The sequence below is a fragment of the Coptis chinensis genome, chromosome 1, assembly GCF_015680905.1.
Source record: "Coptis chinensis isolate HL-2020 chromosome 1, ASM1568090v1, whole genome shotgun sequence".
Taxonomy (NCBI): domain Eukaryota; kingdom Viridiplantae; phylum Streptophyta; class Magnoliopsida; order Ranunculales; family Ranunculaceae; genus Coptis; species Coptis chinensis.
This window is the reverse complement of record NC_141456.1, coordinates 27,444,711-27,455,751: the sequence shown is the minus strand read 5'-3', so window position 1 is coordinate 27,455,751 and position 11,041 is coordinate 27,444,711.

Genomic DNA, 11,041 nt, shown 5'->3' with positions numbered 1-11,041 from the left:
CCCCCCGACCATCGACAGGCTCCTCGAAGTACAGATCGGCAACAAGGAAGAAGAAACCACTTTTATTTCTGCGGAAATTTTCAAGAAGGAATAGGATGAACTCATTGAGCTTTTGAAGAAAAATTGCACAGTGTTTGCGTGGATGGTCGAACAAATGCCTGTGATTGATCCTTCACTTGCATGTCACAGGCTGGATATCGACAAAACACAAAAACCAGTTCGTCAGAAGCCTCGCCGAATGGCTCCCGATCGAAAACTCAAAGTGAAAGAAGAGATCGACAAACTTCTAAGTGTTAATTTTATTAGGCATGTATTATATCTGAAATGGATATCCAATGTAGTAGTAGTCCCTAAGAAAAATGGGAAACTTAGAATCTGTGTTGATTTTACTGATGTCAATAAAAAATGTCCTGTTCACCCGTAGTCCCATATCCCTTGCCTTGTATTTATGAAATGGTTGATGCCACTTCAGGGTTTAAACGAATTTCTTTTATGGATGCCTCAATGGGATTTTATCAAATTGCATTAGCTAAAGATAAACAAGAACTTACCACTTTCATAATAGACCAGGGCTTATTTTGCTATAAGGTAATGCCTTTCGGTCTAAAAAATGCACCGGCAACATATCAGAAATTCATAAATACATCATTTTCAGACTTCTTAGGCAAGTTTATGGAAGCTTATATTGACGATATGGTCATCAAGTCGCATGAAGAGTCTTCTCACCTTCATCACTTGCAAAAATTCTTTGATCGGCTTGTGCATATTCGAATGCGTCTAAATCCAACAAAATACGCATTTGGGTTAGCATCGGGTAAATTTCTTGGATATCTTATGACCAAACAAGGCATTGAAGCTAATCCTGATCAAATCCATGCAATTACCGAAATGCCCTCGCCAAAAACAAAGAAGCAGATCCAGTAACTTACGGGTAGGATAGCCGCTTTGGGTAGATTTATCTCAATATATTCAGATCGGCTCCACCCCTTTTTTCAAGCCATTAAGGGATCCCCACAATGGACAGATGAGTGTGACGTAGCTTTTCAGAAAATGAAAGAATACCTAGTACAGCCGCCAATTCTTGCTAATCCGACCACCGGACAAACAATTGGCATTTATTTGGCAGCATCAGAAATAGCTGTGAGTGCCGTCTTATTCATTGATGATGAAAATGAACAACCAATTTTCTTCATAAGTAAGACCCTTACAACTCCAGAAGCAAGGTATTCACAGATTGAGAAAATAGCTCTCTCACTTGTCCATAGTGCACGAAGATTGAAGCCTTATTTCCAAGGGCGTATCATCAATGTCTACACTGAATACCCCTTGAGGAAAGTTCTTCGAAATGCTGAATCGAGTAGATTAGCAAAATGGGAAACATATTTGAGTGCCTACGAAATTATCTACAAAGCCCGATCATCTGAGAAAGGCCACACAATGGCATCACTTATGGCCGATTTTCCTGTCGATGACATACCGACCATGGAAGAGCAGTTTGAAGAACCTCCTCCTAATCCACAACAAGGATCGGCTGATCCATCCACAAGTGCCGACCCTTCTTTATGGATTCTACACACGGACGGTTCCAAGAACAAATTAGGTTCAGGTCTTGGTTGTGTTTTGATCCGACCTGATGGCGAGAAAATTGAAAAATCTGTTCGCCTCGGATTTTGTGCATCAAACAATGAAGCTGAATATGAAGCGGTTCTTTATGCAATGCGAACAACACTTGACCTGGGGGCGACAAAGATCGAGTTATTCACTGCCTCAAAGCTTGTTGCGTATCAATTTGGCGGATCATTTGTTGCTCGAAATGATAGGATGGCTGCATATGTCCGAAAAATGCATGAGCTATCCATTCATTTCAAATCCATTGTAGTTCACCAATGCTCTCGCAATGATAATCGTCATGCCAATGCCTTAGCCTATCTCTCTGCCGCAGTTGATGGTAACAATGAAAGAAAAATCCATATTGATTTCCAATCTTTTCCAAGCATAACTGTTATAGAAGAAAATGTTCAAAACTTATATATTGCTCATCTATGCTATTTCCAAACGACATCTCGGCATTTCGAATTCGAGCAAGTAAATGCCGTAACAACAAGGAAAAGAAAGAGAGAAGAGCTAGCTCAATCGGCCGACACAAGTTCAGAATCTCACTCAGAGGAAGCAGCTCAAGAAGATTTAGCCGACCATCAAGATTTGCCCGATCATCGTTTTGAGAGTGATTCTCTCACTCACACAGGATGTCGACCAAAGCAATGTTGATATGGAAGATGAGTCCCATGAAGCAGATAATTCTCCAGAAGTACCACATTTGGATCTCCAATCTATTGACGGTGATTCTTCACCAGATGATTGGAGACCTACTTATTTAGAATTTCTGCAATATGAAACTCAACCTGAGGATTCGTCACTTTCCTACAAAATTAAGAGAGATGCCTGGAAATTTGTCATAATTCCAAATTATAAAGGCAAGCTCCTACTTTATAGGAAAGCAAACAACTTTAGTCCTCTTCTTAGATGTCTTTCCAAAGATCAAGGTCATCTAGTTCTCGAAGAAATACACTTCGGACTTTGTGGAAACCATTATGGGGGACGTAGTCTTGCGCATAAAGCCATGACTCAAGGATACTAGTGGCCTAGCATGCAAAGACACTCAGCGGAATTTGCCCAAAAATGCATACCATGTCAAAAACATGCAAATATGGGCAAACTCCCAGCAACGTAACTCCACCCAATTCTAAGCCCTTGGTCTTTTGCAAAATGGGGCTTGGATATTGTGGGACCCCTACCAAAGGCTCCTGGAAGTGTACGATTTTAATTGGTTGCGACTGATTATTTCACTAAATGGGTAGAAGCTCAACTGCTTGTCAACATCTCAGCAACAGATGTACGGCGTTTCTTATGGAAAGACATCGTTTGTCGCTTTGGAATTCCATCTAACATCGTCTCTGACAACGGTAAACAATTTGATGCAGAAGAAATTCACAAATTTTGCGCCTCACTAAAAATTCAGCATAATTTTTTCGCTCCATATTATCCACAAGCAAATGGACAAGCAGAAGCAACCAATAAGACGATTCTCTCGACTTTGAAGAAGAAGCTTAATGAAGCAAAAGGAAATTGGGTTAAAGAGTTACCAGCAGTGCTTTGGGCTTATCACACCACTCCAAAGCATTCTACCAATCTTTCCCCTTTCAACCTAGCTTATGGCATAGATGCTGTCCTCCCGACATAATGAAATGCACCAACTACAAGGATAAAAGCGGTACAAACTGGAAACAATGATGCTGCTCTAACTTTGGTGGCAGACTTAATTGATAAAACTCGAGAAGAAGCTTTACAATGTCTAATAAAATATCAGGCAGACATGAAACGCAAATATGATAGAAAGCTTCGCCTCAAGAGTTTTGAACCAGAAGATTGGGTACTTAGCCGAAAACAGAAGCTCATTGAATCTGGGAAGCTGTCAGAGAATTGGGAAGGACCATTCATCATTGATAGGCCAGCATCTAAAAGGTCTTATTTCCTTCGTAGAATCACTGGAGAAAAATTTGCCAAGCCATGGAATATTTTTCATTTGAAAAAGTTTTATCGTTGAATGTTTTGTTCTTCATTCATTGTAATCATTTCATAATTCAATAAAATTCGATCCATCTTTCGTTTTAATTAGGAACCAAATTTCACTACGTTATCTTAGGGGCATGCAGCGACCCCCCAAATTTCATTACGTTATCATTACACTATTGGGGCGGCGACACCCCAAATTTTATTATGTTATCATTACACTTTGGGGGCGGCGACACCCCAAATTTCATTACGTTATTATTATATTATGGGGGCGGCGACACCCCAAATTTCACTATGATATATTGTTAGGATAATCAATATTTTCGAACCTCCAATTGCCTTTGATCTTAAAACCATACAATTTCGCATTCTTGTAGTTCGAAGGCATCCCATAAAACCGATAATTCTGGTTGTGATGGTTATGATATCCCAACACATAACTTTTATAAGAAGCCTTGTTTTGCCGCAAAGGCTTCAATAACTTAAACAAAAGGTCTGACGACATACTCTTTTGATAAACTTTACAAATTCTCGCTACACGGGCAAATATAGCCCAATAGCCAGGAGATAATTATAAATGATGTACTCTCCATCGAGCTAATAACTCGGAAACTGATTTTCGAAATGGAACACTACATACAACCAAGCCAAAAATGTGAAAACAATAAAATTATCTCGCATTTTCACACTTTTGGTCGATATCGCTACCAATATACTTAATAGAAACATCATCTCCAATATCATACTTAGCTCTCAAACTATCTGCATCAATACCCTTTGCCACCCTATTCATATTAAAATCCCCCTTATCACCCCATCTCCTCTTCAAGTTATAATTCCTCTCCATTATCAAATATTTTCAATACTATCAAAAAAATAGAATAGTATCAAATTAACCCTTATCTCAAAACCAAAGACGAATTTCTTTGCAGAATTATAAGAACTAAACATGGTTTAATGTCTCTTACTAGGACCCAAATCCTAATATACATTCCTCAAAAACAAAAAAAAAACCATTACTATTCATTACATGGCAATCGCTTTTTTGTGATAAAAAAAAAAAAAAAAGTGTGAACGATTAATAGAAACATACCTTACTGCAAAAGTAAAACAAGAACACGAATGAGATAATTGGAACTTTTATTCTTCTATTCTCAAATCTAGCTATCTCTATCTTTTAAGTCTGATAATTATTCTGCTCCCACGAGTTCTCCTTTTATAGATATTCTAACTCCAGAGCCGTATACCAATAGGACTAGATTTTCAACACTGACCGAACAATCACTTTCCTAATTCGCTTAAGCTTCGCCCTTCTATTAGGTTATCTTTAACAGACCTTGTTATATATGAAGTTTGAATTCGAATTTGGAAATTAATTGCAGCATCTTCAACCGACCTTGTTCTATTAGTTTATCTTCAACAGAACTCACTTACTAAAAGTTTGAATTTGGCCGATCGAAACATGCCGATCAATTCGTAGAATTCAATTACACAGCTGACAGCTTGCCCCATCAATATTTTAAACTGATCAGTTTTTTGGAAAAGAAAGTTGCGGATTTAATTAATTGCCGATCCCTTTTTTCCGATCCCGTTGAACTGCCGATGCCTATTCTTTGAACTGCCGATGCCGCTCGATACTTTGAATTGCCGCTAGTGCACTGATCCTTTGAATAGCCGCTGAAGAACTTTGAATTGCTGCTAGTGCGCTCGATACTTTGAATTGTCGCTGGTGCGCTAATCTTTTGAATAGCCGCTGAAGAACTTTGAATTGCCGCTGGTACGCTCGATACTTTGAATTGCCGCTGGTGCGCTGATCCTTTGAATAGCCGCTGAAGAACTTTGAATTGCCGCTGGTGCACTGATCCTTTGAATAGCCGTGGAAGAACTTTGAATTGCTGCTGGTGTGATCCTTTGAATAGCCGCTGAAGAACTTTGAATTGCCGCTGGTGCGCTGATCCTTTGAATAGCCGCTGAAGAACTTTGAATTGCTGCTGGTGCGCTGATCCTTTGAATAGCCGCGGAAGAACTTTGAATTGCCGCTGGTGCGCTGAAGAACTTTGAATTGCCACTGGCACACTGATCCTTTGAATAGCTGCGGAAGAACTTTGAATTGCCGCTGGTGCGCTGATCCTTTGAATAGTCGCGGAAGAACTTTGAATTCCCGCTGGTGCGTTGATCCTTTGAATAGCCGTTCAAGAACTTTGAGTAGCCGTTGGTGTGCTGATCCTTTGAATAGCCGCTGAAAAACTTTGAGTAGCTGCAACGGTTACCTAAAGGATCATCTTCTGCCAAAATTATCATGAAGAATGGTCTACGGCTCAAATACTTTTGAGGGAAAGAAACATATTGTGGAGAATGGAGAATGGTCTATGGTTTGAGCTGAATGAATTGCCGCTGCTTGATTTTGCAAAATCACGGTCGTCCACAATCTTTGCAATATGTGGCAAATGCTGCATTTTTAGCATCCCTTTTTGCTGATTATATGAACGCAACTGGTGTTCCTGGATGGTTTTGTGGCCTCTATTTTATATCATCGGATAAACTACGGTTCTTTGCATCTTCTCAGGTGAATTACATCTTAGGAGCCAACCCGATGAACATGAGCTACTTGGTGGGTTACGGAGACAAGTTCCCAAAGTATGTGCGTCACCGCGGTGCTTCTATCTAGCGGCCAAGTGGCAATACGAAAAGTGAAAAGGTCTACACTTGCCATGGTGGATGGGCATGGTTTTATAGCACAAAACCGAATCCAAACGAGATTACTGGAGCGATGGTTGGTGGGCCTTACAACTCTGATAAATTTGAAAATGATCGCAAGGATAGAAGCCACACATAACCTACATTGGCTGGAAATGCAAGATTAGTCGCTGCATTGATCTCATTAACCACCAGTGGTGGGATTGGTATTGATAGGAACACCATATTCTGGAACCTGTCACCATTCTACCTTTCAAGTCCACCCCCGCCACCACCTTGGCAGCCATAAGGTCACAGGTTCTTATACAAAGTAATTAAGTCTTAGCTTAGGACTTGTGAAGTTACCTCTAGCTTTAGTATGTACCAAAACGTTGGCCTGGGCAATTGTGTCACTGCTATAGCCTTTCATCTTTAACCAATCTAACACAATTATATTTACCAAACTGCCATTATATATTTTCACCATTATACAATCAATTCAACAATATCAAATTCCAAATTTATACGAACTCTACATAAATTATATATATATAAAAAAAAAAAAAAAAAATCTATTTGCCTTCAACTCCCATCATTTTTATTTTTACCAATTTACTAACCTACCAAGTACTATAAATATTAATACTTCTTTGCCACACAGGCCTTGCCCATATAACAAAGAGAGGGCAATGTTCCGGCCCCCACAAATGTGGCCCAATAAAAACCCAATTCAATATAAAGCCCACGCTCAAAGTCCATGCTACAAAAAAGCCCATGCTCAGAGCTTTGCTACAAAAAAGCCCACGCTCAGAGCTTATCTATGAAAAAGCCCATGCTCAAAGCTTATCTAAAAAAAGCCCACACTCAAAGCCTACATCCCACGATGTTTTGCGAGTCAAACAACTTCCACCAACTTCATCCCCACCAACAGTTCATCCCCAGTTCTCAACTTCATCCCTCGACAATTCTCCAGTTTCATCTTCATCTCCCGCCAATTCTCCAACTTCATCCAACGATTGGACAGTTCACCCACCAGTTCTCCAACTTCATCCCACGATTTCACAGTTCTCTCGCCAGTTCTCCAACTTCATCCCACGATTTGACAGTTCTCTCGCCAGTTCTCCAACTTCATCCCACGATTGAAATATTGGAGAACGAAGAAGTAACTATCACCGATCCTATCTATAAAATCCAACCTTCGTCATTTTTCCAGAACTACGCAATCAAGACTTGATCCCAAGTAATATCTTTGGGTACATAGGCAACTTCAAAACCGAAGTCCAGTCTCATCTTTCCCCAACCACCATCTGCTTCACCATCTCCAAAAAAATATTACTTCCGACCCTCAATTGGTGTGTTTTGGAAAATCTTGCTGAAACAGTCCGCTTGGTGGCCAGTTCCGCATGACCAAAGAGATGTGTCAAAAGGGTGAGCATGAGCAGAGTCAGATGGAAAAGATTTCTTATGCATCCGTAGTGGGCAGCTTGATATACGTAATGGTGTGTACAAGACCGGATATAGCTTTCGTCGTGGGCGTTGTAAGCCATTTTCTGTTAAATCCGGGGAAAGAGTATTGGAAAGGTGTTAAGTGGATATTGAGATATCTTAAAGGCACTTCCAAATCGTGTTTGTGCTTTGGTGGAAGTAAGCCCTTACTTGAAGGCTATACTGATGCAGACATGGCAGGTGATGTTGACTCGATGAAGTCCACCTCCGGTTATCTGGTTACTTTTGCAGGGGGAGCAGTTTCTTGACAATCAAAGTTGCAAAAGTGTGTTGCCCTCTCCATTATAGAAGCCGAGTATATTGCAACCACTGAGTGTTGCAAAGAGTTGATATGGATAAAGAGGTTCTTCGACGAACTAGGGGTAAAGCAGAAACAATTTGTAGTTCTATGTGACAGTTAGAGCGCCATCCATTTGAGCAAGAATCCGAGTTTTAATTCTAGATCCAAGCACATACACATGCATTATCATTAGATTAGAGAAGTACTCGAAGACAAACATTTGTGTATCGAGAAGATCCATACTGACAAGAATGGGTCGGATATGATGACCAAAGTCTTACCGGAAGGTAAGTTTGATGTTTGTTGTGCTATTCTCGGAATGGCAGCACACTCCTCCTGTTAATTTAGAAATTGCATGGAGGAAGCCCCCCTTACTGTTCGGGAGGGGGAGATTGTTGGCTTTATCCTTCACATAAGGAGAGAGAAAAGGAGTTCATTCTGCGTGGAAATGTTTTGAGCGACCAGCGACCAGCCGATTGGACTTGACTCGACAGCGACCCCATGCCGTGGAAGACTTCCAGTACCTTCAGCGTGACCCACGCTCGACTTGGTCTTGCCCGAGGTGCGACCCGCGCCCAAGTCTATTTTCAGAAGAAAATTGGGACTGCGAGTTTGCAATAAGAGTTAGAATTTTTGGCAAAATCTAACACCCAGAAAACACACGAGAGGCAGCACAAAAGTCAGAGAAAACCCAATTTTGAAAGCTATTAAGATTGAGAGATAATCTTTACAGAGATACAACCCTGTAAAGATATAAGAGTGATCTAGTAAGGTGAGAGACTGAAAGGAGATATTGTAATCTTTCTTTCCACTTTATAAAAGGACTAGCTCTTATGGAAGTAGGCATCATTAGCCGAACCACGATATATCTTTGTATTGTGCTATGTGTTTAATCCTGCTTTACATTATTATCTGTTGTTAATAGTTGTTTAGCGAGTTGGGCATGTAAGTATAAGTTGTAGTTGATATTTAGAATTTGTTTGGAGTTGAATTGTGTTCAAATATAAGTTATCTGTGTAGTGGAGGAATCAATTGGTATTGGTATAAACCCCAACAGTATTGCATCGGGTAAATCACTGATGAAATCTTGCTGTTGGATGGACTGGGCCTTAACGATGGAAGGGTGAGAGTGAGATTCAAGAAATGTGCGTAGGCAAGGAGAGAAAAGGGGTTGAATTGAGGCGTACAATTTGTGTGTTATGGCAGTTTGGCTCGATGCAGTAGTGGGGCTATTGTGAACTCTTGCTTGGTAGGGAAGAAGATAAGAGACAATCGTAGCTTCAGGAGAAAAGTTAGGGTTTCCGTAGAATTTGTATAAGGTTTATTTAATTTGTTATTTTTTTTTTAAAATTTGAGGAGTCCATAGAAAATTAAGAATAGATTAGGGAGATTTAAACAAACCTGGAAAAGTGTTACTAATTATTATTTCATCTTATTTTTTAAGAGCCAATTCAATCATATTACTCGAGATGCAAAATGGAGCGATATAGTGAGGAGAGAGAATGTGCGTGAGCTTTTTATATATATATATATAGATTAGGTAAGTACAGATAACAGTTGCTGATGATGTTACCACCTGCGTATGTAAAACAATTTTTTTATTTTCTGGAAATTATGCATTGCATTTTCTTCAACTAGGAATACTTTGTAAGGAGAAGGTCACCTAAGCCATGATGTTAGGCAAAATGACAGCTTATAAGAGAGGACAAATATGGTAGGACAAGTGATAAAATACAAGTTAATGACGTAATATAAAGTATCCAAGCTTAATTAATCATATTCAAACATTCAAACAAAAACTCTTTATTTATAATGAAAATATTTAAACGAATACAAGTAACAGCCAAATAGTGTTACTAAAGTACTAAATAGTCTACTAGATTTAGGTTTTTTTGCTGGGGGTGGTTTGATACAGCGATATTTTTTGAGTACTCACAACAACCTTTTGCTTTCTCTTAAACGGCAGTAACGTTACTTGTATTTTATCACTTGCCCATATGTCACAGCTTATATAGTGTGCACTGTTAAGTGACGTGTTGGTTTAAGAGAAAGCCTGATATTTTGTGATGCTTACAAGATATCTTTTACGTGTTAAAACTTGAAACAGTGTCCATGCACATTTGCACGTGCATTTATATAAGTGGTATAATCGTTACCGTAACCACCTTTTGACTTGCTTTTATATATACTAGTATTTTGGGCATGTTTCTATGAGCGTGAAATTAAGAGCTGTCCAATTAACCAAACCATAAAAGCAAGTCCACCAAAAATCCCAATCCATATGGCAATGTTGATTTTAAAAAAATTACAAACGAATCCTAGTCAAAATAAGCCCAACCAAATTGTAACCGATGCATCTTTTTTTTTTCACACTTATTTTATGCTATCTATACGAAACCGAAATCAATCGGGTTAATAAAAAAACCTAGCTCGATTCCAAAATTTAAATTTGAATCGATCATAAAAATTTAAATTTTCGACCCAATTTGTTGCTCTAGATGTAAAGAGGTCTCACTAACCCACTAATTTAGACTAATGTGTTAAATTTGTCAGGATAAAAAAAAATGAAATAATTTCCAAATTTTACAATATATTGGAATTATGTCCGGAATTTCTGATCAAATTGTCGAAATTTAATTGTCTTCTGGCACGCGATGTGCCTGTTTTTTTTCGCACTTATTATTTTATATTACTTATCCAAAACCGAAATCAATCGAGATAATAAAAAACCCCCATTCCAAAATTCAAATTTGAATCGAACATAAAAATATAAATTTTCGGCCCGATTTGTTGCTCTAGATGTAAAGAGGTCCCACTAACCCACTAATTTAGACTAAATGTGTTAAATTTGTCGGGATAAAAAAATAATTTCTGAATTTTAAAGTATATTGAAATTTTGTCCGAAATTTCTGATGGAATTATCGAAATTTCAAATTAGAGAGAGAGAAAGAAATGAGATAATGATGATAAAGATTGAAGAAATGAGATATTAAATAGAGAGAAAGA